The sequence below is a fragment of the Cololabis saira genome, chromosome 4 (genome assembly GCF_033807715.1).
Source record: "Cololabis saira isolate AMF1-May2022 chromosome 4, fColSai1.1, whole genome shotgun sequence".
Lineage (NCBI taxonomy): Eukaryota > Metazoa > Chordata > Actinopteri > Beloniformes > Belonidae > Cololabis > Cololabis saira.
Window position 1 is genome coordinate 12,010,288 of NC_084590.1, and position 22,601 is coordinate 12,032,888.

The window sequence follows — 22,601 nt, forward strand, 5'->3', positions numbered from 1 at the left end:
ACCATAAAAACTTAGTTTATAAAATTTAACTTAAACATAAATGATAAGCCCTCCAGAATGTATTAGTTTCTGTGTGTGTGTGTGTGTATATAAAAACAAGAATAATAGCACCACAGAATCCCTCAAATATGAAAAACGGTGGCCTCTGATCCGTTTCCATGGTGACGGGCTGCAGTTTCCCGGATGTACTGGTTTTTTTCTGCCCCTGTTCAACATGGCGCCGGGAAAGTGAGACTTCGGGTAATGTCAGTCAGTTTCCCCCAACTTAGCCCACTCGTGCTCTCCTAGACGGGGAAACTTTGACAACACTCGAGGGGCGGCGGCAGAAAAAAGTTTTCCGGACACTTTTGTCGGTGAGTGATCGGCCGCGGCTGAAATAAGCGTACTTTAAAGGGTCTCGGGAGCGCGCCTGGGCGGGAGCGCGCCCCGCTCCCCCGGCTAGCGTTAGCAGCCGCTGCGCCGCTCCCGCAGCAGATGCGGGCAAACCTGCCAATTAGTGCGCAAACTTTGTATCTGGCACCGTTTTCCCCCAAGTACGAGGTAGTAACTCACTGTTAAAACGAGTTTGAACAGTTTGAAACGGCTAATTTTACGTGGAGGATGTGTTTTGTCTGCTAAAGCCTGAATTATGGTTCCGCGTTAAATCGACGCAGAGCCTACGCCGTGGGGTACGGCGTCGCCTACGCCGCACCCTACGCCGTAGGGTACGCGGCAAAGCGCACTGTAGGGTGCGTGTCGCCGCATACCCTACGCCGTAGGTTCTGCGTCGGTGTAACGCGGAACCATAAATCAGCCTTAAGACCCCCTAAGCTTGGACGGCTTAATGACAAATCCTGCAGAAAAGCTGAAATTTTATTGTTTTGTTTTCTTACATTTCTTTTGCTAAAAGCTGGCCCTGGTTTTGGTTATATATTTTGGTCTAATGCAATATTAGCATGTTTATTTGTTGTTTATTTTCTTTCATTTCTTTTGTATTTGAATTCTTATTTTGGAAATGACAAACAAACAAACCTTCACTTTACTTTAGACTTTAGATTCCCCTAAATTTGTCAATTTCTCTAATCTTAACAAAAGGAAATGTTTTGTTTGGTGTACTTGTCAAAGACCCAACAAATGATTTGGAAATTAACACGATAATAATTATTGGGAAGTTTTTTAATACATACTACAACTACTACTACTACTACTATTACTACTATTGCTACTACTACTACTACTGTTACTGTCATTTAGCAGACGCTTTTATCCAAAGCAAGGCAAGTTTATTTGTATAGCACAATTCAACACAAGGTAATTCAAAGTGCTTTACATCAACATTAAAAGCAGCAAAACACAATTAAACAGTAACACGTCAATTAAATAGGGAAATAGAAATAAAAAATACTAATACATAAATAAAATGCTAAGAAAATAGGTAAATCAGAATCAGGTTTATTGGCCAAGTCAGGTCAAACAAGATGAGGAATTTGTACGTGAGTGAGCAAATCTTTTCTCTCACTGTACAGTAAATAGAGAAATGACAGCTCGTATTAACATATATACAATTTATTTTAAAAGTGAAAGGTGCAGCAGTATGAGATAGACATGGTTATTGAAAGGTGCATTGTTACAGCATATGATTGTGGTTATTATTATTTTATTGCACAGTGATTGATACTCTGAGACTCTATGAGTGATGAGTTCATCAGAGCAACAGCTTGGGGGAAGAAACTGTCTCTGAGCCTGGAGGTTTTAGCTACAGAGCTCTGTAGTGCCGTCCAGAGAGGAGGAGTTCAAACAGAGCGTGTCCTGAGTGTGAGGGGTCTGCAGAGATGCTACCTGCCCATTTCCTGGTCCTGGACCGGTACAGGTCCTGGATAGATGGGAGGTTAGTTAGTCCCGATTATCCTCTCTGCGGACCTAATTGTCCGTTGCAGTAAAAATGCAACGGACGTTGCAATAATAAAAAGCACAAATTGTTAAAAAGTAAGGGCAGTAGAGTCCAGCAGGGAAGTATTTCATTTAAGAGTACGCTTCAGTAAACAGTCATGTTTTTAGCCCTGATTCAAAGGAGCTGACAGTTTGAGCAGATCTCAGGTCTACAGTTTGTTCCACAGGTGAGGAGCAGAGTAACTGAACACTGCTTCACCTCGCTTGGTTCTTGTTCTTGGGACACACAACAAACCAAAAGGAAAGAGGATATTGTCTGTCTGGGGTTTGGTCTCGTTGACTCCACATTGTTGCACTTTCCATATCCTTTTACCCCATTTGTTTTTTTTTTATCTACCGGTAAACTAATTGAAACACAGCAATAAACAGCAGCTTTATCTATACTTTGTGTCCGTTGTGCCTGCAGGGAACGAAAAAATAGTTTTTTCTCTTTTGAGCAAGGTTGTGCGATTGGTGCTGGGCACACCGCACATTCCTGGGATGCCAGAGCTGCACGGAGAGGTCACTGTTCTCTCTCAGCTACACTCATCATACCTGTCAAGTTTTGGATTTAAAAATAATGGAAATGTTCCACCAGCCCAACCAAGGTCCCGTATTACATTTTAAGATAGGTTTACAAGAAATCTAAAACATCTATCTGTCAACCACTTACAAACTACAATTATGTGCTCAGAATTTGATCGGCCGACCTTTGTTGACCCTGAAATTCCTGACATTCCTATGTATGTAATTCCTATAATAGAGCCTAAATGAAAACACAAAAGTCAATTAAAGCCCATTTATTTATATTAATGTTTATCAGTTTATATACACATTGATTGTCTTCAAGTGAAACATTTACATTTTCACTCATGTGGCTCTCAGGCATTCACTGATTGATGACAGACGCACGTTCCTTCCCCCGTGAGAGACACTAACATCGCCCATCCTGCTCATCTTTAGGAAAGTAAATTCGGTATCCCATTTTTAGAGATATTTACACAAAGTCTTCGCTTTTTTGGCAGAAATGTCTTCTCTCTCGTTAAATCCATCTCTCTGATTTGTTGTTCCGAGTTTGTTCCCGTTGTCGCCACTAACCTTGCGAGAACTGCCACCCAGGATACAGTAACTGGCAGTTCTCGCGAGGTTAGTGATAATTCAGTTTGGAGAGGCACAGGAATGCTGTTTAAAAATTACTATATTATAAAATGGGAAATATATGAGAAAATACTAATACGGGAGGATGCCGGGAAAGAGGGGTAAAATACGGTAATTTCCCGGCAAAAACGGGAGACTTAACAGGTATGTACACTCATACATAAGCATCATGTCCTGCACATTATTCAGCATGGATAGCACCAGCAATAATCAGGACAAAAGTTGCACTTCTGTATCAGCTTTGTATTGTTTTAAAAGCTGGATTTGTGCTTGGAAATGTTTGTACAGCAAATAGTCATCTGGTACCATGTGGATACAGCACTGTTCATTTCATGGTTGTTGGTTTAAAAAAACAAATAAACTGCCAGGAAAATTGGCAATGTTGTTGTTCTGTTAATGATGTGTGAGAAAGGGGGTTTTTGTTACCACATTTGTGCCTTTACTTCAACAGCCACTTCCTCCTAATTATTAAGCTGCATTTTTTTCATTGGGCTTAAAGTCAAAATGTGTCCAACAGCTATGTTGTTGTGTTTACCTTGGCTCACTATTAGAGGTAAATGAATTAACAGAACTGATAAGAAGAGGCTTTTTCCTCTCAGTGAAGTAGACATTTGAAATTGTATTGTAGGTCCTGCTTCCCTTGGATCACACAAGCATCGTGTCAATGCTCCTGACCTGCCTCCGTCATACAACACAGCCAAAGTTCTTCCTGCTCACCACACAAATTAACTGCATGCCTTGAATCTGTCCCCTCCCGATGTACAGGTTAATCGTCTCGCACAAGCTGTGAGAAAATTCCCTATTTGAGATAAGCAACCCTACTTCCGCGATGCACTAAACCCACAATCCTGTTTGGTGACACATGATGTCACTCCATTCAAAGTGAACGGCCGGCTGGGCTGAGGATGCTTCCAGCATGTCTGTGTTTTCCCACGTTTTAGACCTGGGAATAATGTACATCCTGATTGATCCGATCAAAAGAGAACAACTCGTCTTTTTATGGAACTATGTGGCAATCGAAACTATGGAGGGAAACACAGACGAGCCAATAGCTGTTGAATATCAGTACTTTTTGGCTCAGTATAAAAACATTATGAACTGTCAAGTTTTATAAAGTTTAATGCCAAAAAAATAAACAATGTGAAGTGCTACTTATAATCCTGATTTCGGTTATTCTTAGAGGGTGGGCTGTTGTTTTCACCCTGTTGCATAGTGATCTGCAAACTGTTGCCTCCAATTTAACTTTATTACCATCAGTATCTGTTTTTGATTTTGTCTGTAACCCTCCATATAAGACCCATTTGAATTCTCCTTGGTGAAAGGTGGTTCTTTTCTGTCCAAAACTTGTCTGAAACATATTGGCACAAGGTGTTCACATACTGTAAACAATGCTGATGGATTGTCCAAGTTAGTAACAGCAACTAAGGGGAGGCAGCACTCACTAATACATCCGTTAAGGATGTAGGTGTAATTACTACAACTCTAGGTGGCAGTGTGAGTAATTCTGCAGTGGTGTTGCTTCCTTTTGTTTGCTTCCTTGATAGCTCATACACTGCAAAGTATAAAAAAACAAAGCCTATCATGTGAGCTGAAGCTTATGCATCTAATATTGAGCAACAGTAACCTTTACTGACACTGCAACATTCTTATCTTTCTATCCGGCTTGAAAACAATGAATAGTGGCAGGAAACGCATAGAAGGAAATGCAATGCTACCAAACAGACTGATCACATCTGGTCTGGGCTGCATAGTGACATTCATGCTGAGGTGCACGTCAGGCTATGGCATAGGGTTCCTCGCTCCAGCGTATATATACCATTGGTTCAATGCATAAGCATAAAACGCCTCCTTTCCCAACCCTGTGTGCAACAAATAAGTTGATGATTTCTGCTCGCAAAGACCAAATTGGTTGACGTTTTGGACCGATGAAAGGCAGCACGAATGCGCTAAACTCTGCCTTATTGGTCAAAGAAGAAGAAGAAAATCAGCCTAATATCAAAAAAGGTTGCAAATGGGGTTCAAGTCCTAAAAATTCAGGTACAGGTTAAACTAGATATTTGCTGTGCTTGATTTTCTTACAGAGAACACCTCAGACCCTAACAGGATAAAGGGTGCTTTATTTTCCCCTTTGAAAATATTTGTATTTGTCTTATGAATGAGAGTTGCTGTATCTTGGTAAATTACATACTTTTTAATATTTCTTCTGTCTTCCATCACAGAATTGAAATTCCCTGAATTTTCCACTCATGTACACAGACATCCCCACCCAATTTAAAAAAGAAAATTACATTTTCAGAGAGTTCTGCCAGATTTAGACCATGATCATCAGTTTCACTGGCTGAGATACCTGCTGCTCGCATGTTTCCTCAGCTGTAGATTCTGCAAATAAGATGCATTTTGCTTAAGAAGATACACCTTCTGGCCGACATATGCTAAAGTCAGTCACGACGACTGCTCACCAGATTGCTTTAAATCAAAAACAACCTTTGAAGATAAAAGACTGAAATTTGGCGCTTACTTTTCCTAGTTTCATTGGCGTCGAGGGGAACTATTTAAAATCTTTTACTTTGTGCAAGTTTGAATATATTTTCAGATTTGTTGTTTCATGTTTAAGATTTTGGTCTTGATTGTCAGCCCTCTTTTGAAACGTGGTGGATAGGGGTTTTATGGTAGATCTCAGCTGGGTAGTAGGGCTATAAAGTGAAGACAGTTGGGAAGCGTAGGTGATTGTCAGCAGGCATGTCTGGCAGGAGGCTTGTTGTCATTACTTTGATGCCCGCTGACCCAGGGGTCCCTCACGAAGAGAACCAAATGCAGCTGCTGCTCAGACATCCCTCGTGAGCTCCAGACAGATTTCACAACCATAAACAAGGTGGCAGCTAGAAACTGAAAGCACTGGACGATGTCAGGGACGAGCACTGTGTGCTGTGTCTGTGTCTGTTATCAAGTAATGAAATTATTATTTGTAAAAGGCAAAATATTATTGTTACTTTGGTGTTTTTGTTTTAATTTAGGTTGATTTTGAGTTATTCCCTAAAAAAAAAGAGCAAAAAGTTTTTTTTTTCTTCAGTTAACTTTTATTTAACCAGGAGAACTTCATTGAGATTAAAAATATATTTTCCAAGACAGCCAATAATCTTCAGCTGTGAGCAATTTGTGACTTGTACTTTAAATTGGGCCTGGAAATGGATGCAAGTTTGTTTCATTCAGATCTCTTCAAGTTCTGATTAACAGATTTGATGACAGAAGGAGAAAGACTCTTAAAAGAATTGGGTCATGGCAAGTTTCCCCCCTTTGCATCACTGTGAATCACCCTGTTGTTGAATTGTGCTATATAAATAAACTTGCCTTGCCTTATTGATGGAAAAAAAATCAATTTGTATTCCTCAGTTGATTGTTGTCCAATGCATCTTCAGTGATTGAGGTGCTGAAAGGCTGCTGATCAGATCAGGCAAGTAATCGAAACTCATGACTTCAGTCTCTGAATATAAAGCATGATAACTTTATAAAAACTTCTGACTTTATGTAAAGTAAGTGGCTTTTTCTTTTCTAGATGTATTGCAGCAATAACAGCACCCATTACTATCCTATATGTGTCCTTGCTGGCTGAGTTGTTGCTGTTGAGGATGAGCAGGCAAAGAAACATTAAAAGTCTCATCTTTCTCCTGGTATCAGGTTTCACAGAAAAAGGGGGCATTGGCTTGAAAAAGTGGGGGGTTGGACAGTGGGTCAGAGAGAGATGGAGTATCTGAGAGAGTGAGAAGACAGAGGAAGAGAAAGCAAAGATGAAAGTGTTTTTTTTGTGTAGGTAGGCAAGTTTGTTGAAGGCAGAGAGAGAGAGAGAGAGAGTGACAGGGGGAGGAAACATGGCAAGTGGAAAAAGAGTAGCTACTATAAATTGCCAGAGTGACGAAAACTTTCTGAGAAAAGATCATGATGAATTTTGTGTGAAAGATCCAATTTTTTCCATATTGTTTTTATTATCTGCAGAAACAACAATGTTTTAACAAAAACAGAGTGCATTATTAATGTGACATAGTAGCCTTAAGGAATAATGCAAAAAACTTGTGTCTGGGGGATCAAACAAAGTTGGATTAAGTAAGGCTTTGGTGTGTAAGAGCAGGGATGGGGAGGAGGAGAAACAACACATACTATGTTATGATTCTCTCCTGTAAGAGGGAGAAAGGGCCAGGGTTATTGCCTTGGAGGAAAAGAAAAATCCTCTCTGGAATGGCTGCAGCAGCCAACGTCAACACAGTACCGTAGGTGCAGAAACAGAGGCAAGAACACCATTTGAACAAAAAAGATACTCCATATCGCACAATAACCGGCTCGATTTTCCTGACATGTAGCTTTAACGACCCGGTCTGCATTTCAGACCAACATTGTTTACAGTTAAATACTGTGATGTTAGAAATACAGTTGTTGATGAGACATTTAGTTTAACTAGTTAAGTCCAAGTGGCCCTTTTATGAACATGTCTTCAAAACATATGCAGTTTGAAAATAAGCCCCTGAAAACATGTTTTTCTGCAAAAAAATTTTTATTTTTACTATATATTTTATTATTGATCACTTGTGTATATATAATGATGACATTATTACTCTAATTATGGTACTTGTATGTATTTACAGTAATGATACAAAATGTTAACATAGGGTTGTACTGTATGTTACATGGTTGTTTGTCGCCTGTGCAGAATGTGAAACCTGGTTTGCCTTAACATTAGGTAATCAATAAACGACCTGTCCTACATACCTGTTTGTGGAACAGTGTTAGCTTTTATTGTGCTTCATTTTAAGTATTTATCGTGTTTTGAAGGTAGCTTAATAGCTACTTTAGATGATTATATCACCAATATATGTTCTATCTCAAGTATTTTACTGGCATTATTTTATGCATCAAGTTATTAAACAAAAAATATCCCAGACTGCTTTCCTTTCTCACAGGAACAGAACGAGGTGTGTTGTTCTTGTGTGGGCATGTGGAGTTGTTTTAATTTAAACTGAAAATCATGCTTGTGCCTGCATGTTTGTGATTATATGCAGGTTTTACAGATTCAATACAAAGAGACTTCTGGATGGTGGCAGCATGTCACCTCAGTTTGATTGTTTTGCAGAGCTGGTGAATAGCATTGGTGTGTCACAGTTGGGGGGGAACAACAGGGAAAATCAGCTTTTTTTAACTCCTGTGACTAGAATAATCTAGAGGACACAGGCAAGACTCAGCCTGTTAATATACACAGGCTTCTTGTACTTGTTTGGATCCACCGTCTTTTGTCAATCTGACTTCTATCCAGTTTCTTAGATCAGTGAAAATATAGTTGAAACATGATTTCATTAACTTCACGTAGAGTTTTACTTTCTTTGTTTGCTACTTTTAATTCAAAATCCAGAAATGCTATGAAAATGCTGGATTTGGTCACAAGACTTCCCTTGATAATGCAAGTCTCAGTGTCCATATTTACATGCTTCACGGATGTGATCACAGTTTCCTTCCTTTTGAGTTTGATTTAGATTTAGCTGACATAGTTGGCAGGGTGGCGTTGTGGATCGCAATTCTTATACAACGTGATGGCTAGACTCTCTAATGAGAGGGGTGACTGATGAGCACCGCATTATCACCTCATTGCCTCTGTTTTCGACAATGTGACATCATTATGTAATGATGGTGTTGCAGCTGATGACTGCTGCCGCTGTGAGTCACACATTTTATAGTACGCTATGATTATTTAACAAGACACTTAGGCTGTGTATAAGCAGCTTGTGTTTATGGAATGACTAGTTGATTTATTTGTAGTCAGCTGATTGGAATGTGAATTTGATATCAGATCATCCTGAATGCATTTTAACTTGGTCTCTTTGCTGATCATGAATGCAGGTTTACAACTTTATGGTTCATGGGCTTTACTCATGATCTTTAAAGTTTTTCACTTTTATTTTGCCAGTTTAATCGTCTATATCTTGGATAATTAAAGGCTATATAATCTTTTACATTGCATAGGTACCGGTATTGAATTTGTTTTCCATTATGAGATAATAATGACTTGTGGCGTGGCAGTGAGTGGAAAGTGTTTGGCAGTCAAGCATGCCCTTTCCTGTTGTGTGAAAATACAACATGAAGGCGCACATTTTTGTTGCTTATGATTCATCGAGGCCTGGGGGGGCGGGTATTTCAGAAAAGCCGGTTTTATCAGTTACCTGGCTAAGTAAACTTAGTAAGCACGAAACTTGCATTTTCAATTCCAAAAGGTACTGTATATGTTAATTACCATGGGAACCTTTTCTATAAATATAACTGGGTGTTGTTGTTCAGGTTATGTTGAACCTGAATCTGGAAAGCAAGTTTTATTACTGACGTGGTTAGATCAACTCAGTGAAAGCAGCAAACCGGCATTTTTGGTCCCAAAATACAGAGTACCGAGTACAGAGTTAATCCCCATGGAAACATACCCTCCTAATTTAACCAGATTGGTGGTACGTTTGTTGAATATTTAGGTCTACATTCACCAAGGCTGGGGCTCATTTGCTGTCACACAGTGGCATTGCCTTTTGAGGATCGACAAAAACTATAGGCACAAATAATCCACGTACTTTGTACCATAAGAGGATGGTAACACCACAGACCATGGGTTATCTCACATAGATTTTTTTGGTAGAATACTTGCCATTTCTTTTATTGAATCTTTAAAATGTTTAAACAATATTCTGCAGCCTAACATTTAAGTATTTAACAACATTGAACTGCCCTAACATTTAAACACTGTCCATTACACTGCTTTTTTTTTTTTCTTTCCCCGCCGGGAATTGCATGTTGGCATTGGGGTTGCAAAACTGCTTGCCATTACGTTAAAGTTAGTGTGGTACAACACCAAGGAAAATGGGTTGGGTTAAAGGGAGAATATTTATTGAGACAATCATATTCATCCTAAAATAGGCTTGTTGCAGCCACAATTACTGTATGTTGGTATCCTGCGAGGTTGGTGACTCAGAGGAACCAGGATTTCCCTCCATAATGGGTTGTCTTCTATTGATGCCGAGAGCCAGGTCCTGGACAGGAGTGGAGAGGGGTGGTGCTGGTCCTCCATCTCTTTTACTCTTTACTTTTACTATGTTTTCTTAATAATGGCCTTAAAATTAATGTTGGACAAGGCGACCGATCCAGTCTAGGAAGCTGGGGAGGAACCTGAGGAATATGGGCCATTTGAGTCATCTTTGGCATTAGCAGACGTTTTATTTCAAAGATTACAACACTGAAATCATTCCTTTGCAACGTAGATGTAAGATGTACTTGTTATTTTGTTACCAGTTAGCTCCACTGGTAGCTTAATGTATGGGACTTAGTCAAAACCCACTGGTGGTTGTTGTCTCCCCGTTGATCGCCCCGATTGAGGACCAAGCGGAAGAGGTGAACAACTTTGGACTTTCGGCCTTGCAACCGGCAATCCCCACGGAGAGTGGCAGCTGATATTTGGAAGTCCTGAATCCTGGCTTTTGCAGATGAAATTGCAAGACATGTTGGCCACCACGGTCTTTGTTTTAAGACCCTACACTTTTCTTGGTGTGGCTCTGATCTATCAGCCTATGAACATCCATTGTATGATTTTTAAATGAAGAAAAAAGATACGGCCAAACTCCATAGGCCAATAATTTGGAGGAAATTCTCACCATATTGAAGTATATCTTTACATTTCCTTTTTAGTTGTTCCTGCATTTTGGATCGTTTAAAACCACAGCTTATGGAGTGAGATCCACTAAAAGTTGATCATAAAAATAACATCCAGCTGTAAATTAACAATCTAAAATGTCTTTAAGTAATTTTGTGTATCGTGTTGTTGGCATGAATGATCATTCACAACCTCATGCAGTCGGTAATCCTTAACCAAATTCTCCTCGCCAGAGGTAGCCTGCTGCTTTTTAAAGTGATATTTTTCTCATTTTCATGAGCCTTTAGTACGACTCTAATTCTGAGAAGTATGCTGCTCTTTTTCTCTTTTCTTTTTGTGTTTACTGTCAACACTGTAGGGATCATGTCTATATAAGTTAGTCATGAATGTGAGCAACCTTGAGTTAACACACACAGAGTTCAGGGTTTATCTAAGTGTTTGTTAAGTCTCCTTTCCCTTGTGGTTGGTGAATAAACAAATACACCAATAAGTGACGTGTTCGTCCACACGTCCCTCTGGCATCTTGTTTTTTAGCTTGCCAACTTTCTGTTAACATTAAAACTAGAATGCCAACTTTTTCACACAACTGTTATTTGGTTTCAATTGTTGATCTTCACTCAATTTGAAAGTTAGGCACTCTGATATTAGATGAACATAATAGTTGAACATGTTTAAAGCAAACATTCTGTAATTGATCTATAGGGGAGGGAAATATAATAGTGTCTTATGTTTAGTGAAGCTAAAATGTTCAGTTAATTGTGTTCTTGATTTAAGGTCATACTGCTTAGCCCTACTGTGTAGATGAGATGTATGCAACATGGTGTCCCCATGCTGATATTTGATAGATGAATGTCTAAAAGTCTTCAGAAATGTCTTTCAATTAGTCACACTGTAATTATTCTTTCATGATGGGTGCAATTAGTTGTGTTTTATGTGAAAATGGTTTAATATTCACAAGACCATTTTTGCTGAGTAAGACCTTTTAATCGTCCACGGAGGTAAGAGCTTGAGGGTAAGTTATGGGATTGTTTCCATCTGTTTGTCTGTGAGCACATTTAGCTAATTCAATAAAACTTAGAGAGTGGGACCATAAGTAGGAAGAGCCCATTAATTTTGGTGTGGTCTGCGCTGTCTCTGGACTTTTAATTGCAAAAACATCAAAACTGTAGATGGAGACATGGTTACTGTGTGGGTTGACAAATGGTATATAGATACTCAAACTGATTATACAGCATTTGTAACATTAGCTTTATTCAAACTTGTGTGTTGTTTGTTCCACATTTCTTCCTAGACCTTCCCATTCATTCTTAAACTGTCAGCGTATGTAGCCCATGAATGCTGTCTGGTAAACTTGTCTAAACTATTTCTTTGTATCAAGCAGAGCGTGCGATGCTAGAAAGATCCCGTGTGTGTATTTGTGTTAAAATATGTCTTAAGATACCTTATGAACTATTGTGCTTTACTCTCTCTGCTTTCTTTATCTTTGACCTTTCCACATTCCACAACGTGCGTCTGGAAGTCGACTCTTATTGGCTGCAGCACTGCATGCTTTGTTTGAACTTGGCCCCAGTATTGGCAGGTTTCTGCGTCTCTGGCTCTTGATACGTTCAGTGGGCCAGTTCCTGCTGTATTTTTACTCTCAAAGGAATGTCAACAGGCCTTTTCCTTATTGAGGCTAACACTTTGTGGTCTTGATTGTACTTGGTTTGATTGTAGATAATAAATGGTTTTGTTAAATAACTCTGAAAGTTTATTGTATCTTCTAGATTGCTGTTGTCTGATGAAAGTGAAAAGAGCTTAAAGGGTTTTCAAAGATCCAAATTTATGCATTTACTATACATTTTTGGACATATTTATAAGAAAAATGTTTTGAAGTTTGCAAGAAAACACCCGTACAACCAAAAAAAGATTTTAGTAGTTAAGAACGAGTAGAGGAATAAGTCTGTAGTTATTTACATTTCGTGATTATCAAGAATCCACATCAGCAAGAAAATGCGACACAACTTATTTTTTTTTTTTTTTTGCAAGTACCTGCAAGTGTGGAAATAAAACAAAAGATGCTAACACCATTCAGTTGTAAACGGTTGCCTACATTTCAGATGGAGAGTGTTGTATTTTGGTCTGGAGTCATTCTCTGGGTTTAGTGATGGGTTTGTTTACATTAGCAGATAGACATGGTATTTCACAGGGGCCTGCCTTGATCAGACGCTTTAATTTGAGCCACACTGTCAGCTCGCTCTGCAGGAGTGAGTCATAATGTGGAGAAACTGAGGTATAGTCAGTGAAGTCAAACTATTTTGGAAATATAAAACCATAATCTACTCAGCAACCTAACATTTTACTTCGATATTACATTTTATTAGATTTGCTCTTTTTGTACGTTTGTATTTTTTGTACTACTTATGCCTTTTTAGACTTTTTTTTTTTCTTCTTCCTGTACAATGACAATAAAGCTATCAATCTATATGATCAGTTACTGTTCATATTAATATTTCCACATCAGGCCATAATTTAAATCAGACAGTTGGTGTATTTAAATATTGTGTGTGTGTGTGTGTGTGTGTGTGTGTGTGTGTGTGTGTGTGTGTGTGTGTGTGTGTGTGTGTGTGTGTGTGTGTGTGTGTGTGTGTGTGTGTGTGTGTGTGTGTGTGTGTGTGTGTGTGTGTGTGTGTGTGTGTGTGTGTGTGTGTGTGTGTGTGTGTGTGTGTGTGTGTGTGTGTGTGTGTGTGTGTGTGTGTGTGTGTGTGTATTCTGTCAGGCTGGCCAAAAAGTATAACTATAAGGTTTGTAAAATACAAATATCAATAGTTTAAAAAAAAAATATATATATATATATATATATATATATAATCACCTTTTATCTCCAGTTAGTTTTGAAAAAACAACTGATATTTTTATTTTACAAGCCTTATAGTTATACTTTTTTCAGCCTGGCAGAAGGAAGTCCATGAAGGTACATCACGTGACCGCACAGGTAACAATACACCTGCTGCGACGTTTATGTGACAGGAAGTCAAAAGAGGAGAGGTGCCGTCGTAGTATTTGATTCTTAAGCCGTATATTTGACAGGTTATGATGTTATTGGACCCGAGCTAAGCCGTGCTAATCTCTCTCTCTTTCTTTAGGCTGGTTTATGGTTCTGCGTTAAATCGACGCAGAGCCTACGGTGCGTGTCGCCGCGTACCCTACGCCGTAGGCTCTCCGTCGATTTAACGCAGAACCATAAATCAGGCTTTTCTCCCTGTCTCGGTGACGTCATGAAAGCGGCCGCGTTAATAGGGACGCGGCACACTTTAGTGTTTACGAGCCCAGAGCCGTGCAGCTGCTCTGTTTCTGCAGGGTTTTTCCACTTTATTCTCATTTCCTGATCTCTTAACTGTATCCACGTCCGTTTGTTGATGAAGACGTGTCGACGGAGTTTGAAACATCCGAGGAAAAAAAGAAAAAACTTTGTCTGCAGCGAGTCTGTTCCTCCTCCGACATGAGATCAGGTGGATGTTGTTGTGTCGGCTTTGGTTAAAGGAATACCCCCGTTAAACGTGAGTATTGCCCTCAGCGACTTATGAGTCGTACACACGCTTATAGTTGGCGTTTAGTAATTAATTATGCGTGTGTGAATCAAGTTAAGAGCTGTACGTGTTTTTTGTTTTAACTTTTTCTCAGTGTCGTGCTGCGTTTCTGGGACCGAGCTGAAGCCACAACAAAAAAACTCTTGTTAAAATCTCACGCCATGGATTAACTGAGTCGGAGGGGGAAAAAAGCATAATAAGTTTATTGTTAGCCCAATGTGAAGGGTGGGTGGGGGGGAGTAGTGAGATACCAAGCAGGAGATGATTGCTGGTGCTGGGAACATGCTGCATGGCTGCCTCCCTCTCTGATTCAAACCTGTTACTGACTGCTGTGTGTCTGACTGCCAGGACAGCTGTTCTGCTCCCTCCTTTTGTCATCTGTCATTTTCTCTCCTTTTTGCACAAGTGCTTGTGACACATGGCGATGAGGGGGAGCGTGGTGATTTGTGGTTACTCCCTGTGTTTAAACTTGCTCGGATGATAGGCTCTTTTACTCTTGCGTGCAGGAAGTTTTTCTTTTGTTGACCTTAAACTTTTGGAGCTTCGGGTTTCAGGTTTGCACTGAGAGGATGGGATCGCTCTGCTCCAATCATTTTCTGTTTAGTTGAGTTTTGAATGGAACCGGATATAATAGGCTGAAATAATTGACCCCTTTTTTTTGAAATGGTGAAATGAGAACTAAATGGTGCCATCTTATTACAAAACAGACACGAGTTAGGAGACTGTTCATTCATTGTTACATTGAAGCTAGGCTGGACTCAGTTTTGTGAACAGTTGCAGCTCTCAGTAGCTCCAAGGTCACTCGGTGTGCAGTATGTTTACAGAGCACTTTATAAATCTGGGAAACGCTTGGAGAGAGTAGCTGTCCTGTGTGTTTGCAGTGGTGAGAGAGCTGGCTATTAATTATCACCTAATGTAAAGACATGACGATAGTACCACGAATACCGTTGTCTCCTTTATGGCATATTGGTCTAATTTAAAGACCAGGAAGAGCTGTTAGTTTTTCGTTTGACTTTGATGAAATTGTTGAATGACAGCTTTTTTTTTGTCCCCAGTCTACTACTGTCTTTGGCAGGTTACCAGCAATGAAAAATAAAAAAATCATTCATTCTGGAAACGTCAGCTGTAAATTGTAAGGGTATATGTGTCATTATGGCCAGAAGGTATTCCTAATATCCAAAACCATGCAGGACATGTTTTGCATTAGATAAAATAACTGTTTGCCTCTGAGGATCAGTATTGAGTAAATGTTATGTTATTAACGGCTTAAATTATAATAAACATCTCAGTAAATATGTGTTTTGCTCAGCGGGCGTTAAACTGGATGGTCTTTCAAACTTATTTAGTTTTCACCTCAACTTCACACAAGTTACAGTGATAGTTTGGGTAATAATGAAACGCTCTCCAGACCATGACAGTGTATGGTTTGTTGACATTGGCCTTTTCAACCCTTGAGGGCTGTTGAAATCTTCTTAGAAACATGTTTATGCAATATCTCAGAGAAAATTATTAGCAGAGGAGGCAGTGAGTAAGAGTTGTCGTTCACTTTACCCAAAACTGTTAACAAGATGGACCTAATATAAGGTGGCAATTTTTGTCCATGTTGATTGGATCTGCAAATCTCCACTAAGACATAACCAAATGTAAAAAGGATTCATGGTGGACTTCAAGTCCATATGAAGTATAAACACAGCCTTTTCTTATTTACAGTTGCTGCTATTATCGTGCAGCAGAATGAGTTGGAAATGGCAACGGAAATAATACCAGTTAAGATTACACATTAACTGGCAGGCACTGAAAGTACAAATGCCATGTTTAAAAAAACAAAACAAATGTCTTTGACATCATCATTGACATGTTTGCAGCTGTGCTGGACATACAGATGTGAAGGATTATCTGGTTATGTCAGTCCAATTGTTAGAAGTGCAGGTCAGCTTCAGTCAGAGATGTATTTCAAAAGTGTATGTAATAGGAATGGGCTATATTTTACCGTTCACGATAAACCGTCAAAAAAATTCCTCACAATAAGAATTTGTCATCTCACTGTAAAAATGATAAATTCCTGTTGATGACGTTTTTGTGTAAAACTGATTTATGGTTCTGTGTTAAATCCACGCACAACGTACGTGAAGGAAGGAAGGAAGGAAGGAAGGGAGGGAGGGAGGGAGGGAGGGAGAGAAAGGAAAAAAAGGTAGAAGGAAGGAAGGAAACAATGGAAGGGAAGAAGGAAGGAGAGAGCAGGAGGAAAGAAGGAAGGACGGGAAGAAGGAAGGAAGGAAGGAAGGAAACAATGAAAGGAGGAAGGAAGGGAGAAAAGAGGAAGGGAAGAAGGAAGGAAACAATGAAAGGAGGAAGGAAGGGAGAAAAGAGGAAGGGAAGAAGGAAGGAGAGAGCAGGAGGAAGGAAGGAAGGAAATGAGCCAGAAAGAAAGAAAGAAAGAAAGAAAGAAAGAAAGAAAGAAAGAAAGAAAGAAAGAAAGAAAGAAAGAAAGAAAGAAAGAAAGAAAGAAAGAAAGAAAGAAAGAAAGAAAGAAAGAAAGAAAGAAAGAAAGAAAAATTCCCGTTGATGAGGTTTTTGTGTAACAAACATGGCGGATCTGAGAGCGAGATAGATTTATAGTTGAAAAGGTGGAGTTGAATTGGTATTTTTTTAATCATCATTTTTATCGTTATTGGGATAAATGACAGAAACTATTGTGATACATTTTTTAGTCCATACCGCCCATCCCTAGTATGTAAATGGGTTGATTGTTTGCTTTCACAGAGCTGCTCTGCGAGTTCTCTACAAAAGAGTTTAGCCAAATCTTTCCATTCATCTGTACCAGCTTATTCATATTTAGGGTCTTTGAGGGTCTGCTGGAGTCTGTCACACTTCTCTTAGGGTGAAAGGCGGGGTTATACCTATGAAAGGTCACCAGTCCATCGCAGGGCTATAACCAAATTTTGTCCATCAAACTGCTAAATTATGTTGCTGTCTTGAAATGATCATGGTTTTGGCCACTAATGTGGCGACAACATGCAGTTAAATTTGTTTAAAAGAAAAAAAAACGAATACAAAAAGAAACGGAAAGAACGGGCTGTGATGTGAGGAGAAATATACACCCACTGAGAGGGTGTCATATTAAATCTTCATAAACAATAGTGTTTTATGTATTGTTTGAGTAAAAACTAGGGATGGGCGGTATGGACTAAAAAATGTATTACGATAATTTCTGGCATTTATCCCGATAACGATAAAAATGACGATTTAAAAAAAAAAAAAAAAAATACCAATTCAACTCCACCTTTTTAACTATAAATCTATCTCGCTCTCAGATCCACCATGTTTGTTACACAAAAACATCATCAATGGGAATTTTTCTTTCTTTCTTTCTTTCTTTCTTTCTTTCTTTCTTTCTCTCTCTCTCTCTCTCTCTCTCTCTCTCTCTCTCTCTCTCTCTCTCTCTCTCTCTCTCTCTCTCTCTCTCTCTCTCTCCCCCTCCCCCTCCCTCCCGCTCTCTCCTTCCTTCCTTCACGTACGTTGTGCGTGGATTTAACGCAGAACCATAAATCAGCTTTACACAAAAACATCATCAACGGGAATTTATCGTTTTTACCGCGAGATGACAAATTCTTATTGTGAGGAATTTTTTTGACGGTTTATCGTGAACGGTAAAATATCACCCATTCCTAGTAAAAACAATAAAATACAGCTATTAAAAGGTTGCTATACCTCCTAGCCTTACATGTTACAGCCGGTTGTGACACCTCATGGTGCATTTGAATGCACCTCACAAGCTGATATTTGAATGGCCTGAATGTCCAGCTGTCCCGGTGCCCCTCTGAACACAAATCGCCTCTTTTCATTCATCACCATCGCAGTACATGCAAACAGACAGCCACCATCTCAGCTCTGAGGAGGAGGACTGAAGAGGAGTTTGGTCCTGGTGCTGTTCCACTTTCTGGGTCAATCCTCCACCTACTCCACCCTATCTTACACCGCATCAAGAATGTGAAGGACTTTGTTCATATTATTTCACAATCGGCAATACTTCACTGATGTTTAGGCTCTGCAAAATTAGATATAACCTAGGCGAATTAAAAGAAATGCATTTAGTAACTAATCACATTTGTATATCAGGATCTCTTCCTTACTCAGAACCAGCAGTTCACTACAGACCTCTTCATTATACTGACTGAGATTTCCACTCAGGCATCGACAGTTCCTGTCTTAGTGAGACCACCCATGTACACTAGTGGAATGAGGCCAGAAGACAGCAGCTTGGGCCAGAGCTCATCAGCCTGGCTCTGGCCCGCTGACCAGACAGGCTTTCTCACTGTTCAGCCAGGCATACATGGGCGGCAAAGAGGCAACGCAGAACCAGGCTGAATTTAGGAGCCGGAGGGGAAATGTGGGAGGAGGGTAGTAAACAATTAAATGGAAAAAGGACAGCAGAGAGACACAGATTTAAGGGGATGGTGGGGGTAGTTAAAGGCGGAGATAATGATGAGATCTCTTTGGCAGTTGGAAAAGCACAGCGAAGGTATAACCGCGACAGTTGTTTTTGAGGGATATGCTTTCTTTGCCCAGTGCAAGGAGAGGTTCTTCGATAACCTCTTTGAATCTGTTTTATATACAGGACTGTCTCAGAAAATTAGAATATTGTGATAAAGTTCTTTATTTTCTGTAATGCAATTTAAAAAAAAAAAAAAAAAAAAAAAAAAAAAAGTCATACATTCTGGATTCATTACAAATCAACTGAAATATTGCAAGCCTTTTATTATTTTAATATTGCTGATTATGGCTTACAGTTTAAGATTAAGATTCCCAGAATATTCTAATTTTTTGAGATAGGATATTTGAGTTTTCTTAAGCTGTAAGCCATGATAAGCAATATTAAAATAATAAAAGGCTTGCAATATTTCAGTTGATTTGTAATGAATCCAGAATGTATGACGTTTTTGCATTACAGAAAAAGGACTTCATCACAATATTCTAATTTTCTGAGACAGTCCTGTACATATATGTATGTATGTATATATTTTTGTGTATGTGAGCTTTGTCTTGTTTGAGCGGATACTACGGTGACGCTGCATGGCCTCCATTTGACAGGCTCATTCCAAGACCGGTCTGTCTGAAGCCACGTCACGTAATTCAAATCTTTGTTTGATATCTGTTAGTATTTTTTTCTGTGATTGATATTTTAGCACAAGCTTTTTCTGGCACACATGCAGCAGTTAAAGGACATACTGTAAAAGGTTTAATGTTTAAAATGTTGCCATTCTAAAGAATTAATTTTTAGAACTTTTAACATGTGTAAAATGATCAACGTTGCCAGATGATGCATTTATGTTGATCAGTAGTAATATACTATTACTTTTGAGTTATATTACTTTGAATTTTAGTGTTAACTTCACTGTAGCAAAAATCTTGTAATGGTATCTATGCTGCACACGTAACTCTAAATAATGGGGGAAAAAAAAAAGAAGCTGCAACTTGTTTCTGATCATTTTTTAATTATTCTGTTGGTGTTAAAGTATACATTTCTTTATTTAAATTAATTAAAAAACATTTTTATCTAGTCAAACCTGTTGGGAATCTTTTGTGTTTCATTGCACTTGTATCTCCAGTGCATATGCCATCTATGCCGTCTTTTTAATGCTTTGAATGCAAAGCATTAGGAGCTTAGGAGTCTTTATTTTGTCTGTCTGTAGTTAATGGGCTTAAATTTATTGGTTCAGTAAAAATAAAAAAACTGAATTATTAATACTATCTAATGGTCAGGAAGAGATCACACCTGTTGGTCTTGTGGGGATGTTGAAGCTCGGCTGAGTTAGTGCTTTTAAGAGCCGTCTTTAAAATGTAAACATATCAGAGTACGCTTGGGGTTTTCTTTGTCTTTATAATAGTATAAATTCCCATCCATAAATGGTACATTCCTGCAAGTTATAAGCTACATTTCCCAAGTAAGTGCCTGGTACTGCTGAAGGATGTTGTGCCAGAGACAGGCACAGGGGAGTTTATTTGCATGACGAAGGAGCTTCAGAGAGTAGTAAAGCTGTGTTGCAAAGGTAACGCAGCAGATGGGGAGGACAGATGTGATTCAGGAGCTGGAATGGCCTGTTTGCCAATAGGAAGTTATGACTTCCCCAGTCCACATGTCAAAGTTTCCTGGGGAAAGACACTAAACTCCACATTGTCTCCAGTGCATTCACTGGCGCGTGTGTTTGTGTAGGATAAAGGAAAAGCACTGCGTGGGCTTAAAACAAAATGAAGACGGAGAAGTGCTGTGTGAATCTGCTTGTATTGTCCAGGGGAAATAAGTGGCCCGTATGACCAGAAAGGGGCGACAGAAAGAGTCCTGCAGGCCGGCTTACATGCAGACCAGGGCAGGGTGAAGATTTTAATCTCAGATTTATTTATATTTTTTAATGCAACGCAAATTACAGATGATGCATGATATCGAAAATTTAATCCAAAACCAGTAACCAATAATATAATTTAAAAACATGTTTTCCATGCATAAGGCATCACAATACTCTATTAAACAACATTTTTTTGTATAAAGTTGGAGTGTGTTATATCAGGTATAGTCCAGTGGTTGAAACAACAATGCTGCAATTTCAGCCAGATTTCCTGTGTGCAATACAAACCTTATACACCTTAAACTTGAGGCCTGTGGTCAGTTGCTGTGTATGTATTTAAAAAAAGCTGCAAGACACTTGTATCATAAACGTTTACAGTAAATCACATGCACTGATGTCAGATATTGACGCATGTCAACCCAAAAAAAAAAAAAAAAAAAAGCACATCATCAACAAAAAGCCTTTTCAGAGTTACCAGTCAGCTCCATGAATCTCATCACTTTGTGATTAATGACTTAAGCATCTTTGTTGTTTCTTCATTGTGCTGACCTTAGCACTGCTAGCCGCTGCTTCATACTATTTAAAAACGGCTTCATCACAATAACGACCTTTCGGGCGAGATCAGACTGGTTGTGTTGAAACCTGCCGTCTTCTTTCCTCGTCTCTGAATCTTTGCTGAATGTGCTTCTGCAAACACCAGCAGCGTTGTCATCCGCTGCCGCTGAGGAAAAATAACCAGACTGACATGTTAGCTCTTCCATTAGCACCCATTTCCAGTCGGGCACATATGAGGCCGTGCTGGGGTCCTGCCTGTAAGGCATGATTGATGATGAAATGAGCACGACAGACTGTTCTAAACACCAGCTAGCAATTTAATTAATTTTAGAGCTATTTAATGAGTTACTTTTTTTTTTTTTTATCAGACTGATTAAAAATGACATTTTCCTCCCCTTGACCAATAATTTAGCTGTCCGACAGGTTCCTCCCTGCCAATTTGGGATTTTTAATAAAAATAAAAAAGTTAAACTATAAAGACAATTAACAAAACATGACTTTACTGTTAGATTAAGTGCAAATGTTCTTTGCAACAACTTTGTCTGAAAGTGCAGCAGGAGATCATGACGAGGTGAATATTGTGTTGTTTATTTTAACGAAAATGGTCTTAGTTCATAATTTTTCTAGTTCATGATTGTTAAACTGCGCAAGAAATCATGGTATTGGTATTAGTTAAGAGGTGAAGATCTGAGGTCAGTAAATGAAAGCCAGTTACTAATGAGGGGCAGCCAGTGTGTCTGAGGTTTTATAGTTTATAGTATAAGGACTGTGGCTTGCTTCAATTGGCTGCTCGTTATTTCTGTTCAGTATGTTCTTGTTGTGTCTACCTGTGAAGCACTTTGGTCAACCTGGTTGTTTTTAAAGGAGCCGTCTGTAAGAAATGTCCAAAACTGGTACTGCAGTCACTTTCAAAATATTGTTGAGCGGCGTGTACCCTCCCCCTCCTCCCCCCGACCAGAGGTTGCCAGGTAGGCTGCAGAATGCAGCAGGAACGTAGGCTGTCATGGCTGCGATAATTAGAGCCGAGCTGGCAACCCGGATGCCGAAACAATACTGACTTTGTGATTGGGAGATAGGTGGAGGGTGGAGCTTCAGAAACAATACTGACTTGGTGATTGGGAGATAGGTGGAGGGTGGAGCTTCAGGCCAAAACAAAAAATGACAACATAAACATCAGTTGAGGGCTGCAACTCCTCTTTTTAAACTGGAATATCCTGGCTTGAGTGCTGTTGTCAGTGACATAAGTATTTGAAATGAACATGATTTTTAAATGTCTGTTGACATATCGAGGTCATTTTATGATTCGTTTTATTATTGCTCTTACATACAGCTCCTTTAAATGTCCTGTATAAACAATTTTGACCTTTAATGATGATTAGAAAGCATTGTAGTCTCTACTGA

General features: G+C 39.2%; 1 protein-coding gene across 2 annotated transcripts in view; it reads left to right on the forward strand.

Moving 5' to 3' along the window:
- The first annotated feature begins 209 nt into the window (after nucleotides 1-209).
- The window catches only part of pak4 (p21 protein (Cdc42/Rac)-activated kinase 4), a 46,165-nt gene continuing 23,773 nt past the window's right edge, over nucleotides 210-22,601 (forward strand). The window contains exon 1 of one of the 2 annotated variants that reach the window (XM_061718873.1): nucleotides 210-353. The gene's annotated coding sequence lies outside the window, so the exon portion shown is untranslated. Of the gene's footprint in view, nucleotides 354-14,021; nucleotides 14,272-22,601 lie in introns of those variants that run through there. The other variant, XM_061718875.1, reaches the window with a different exon arrangement.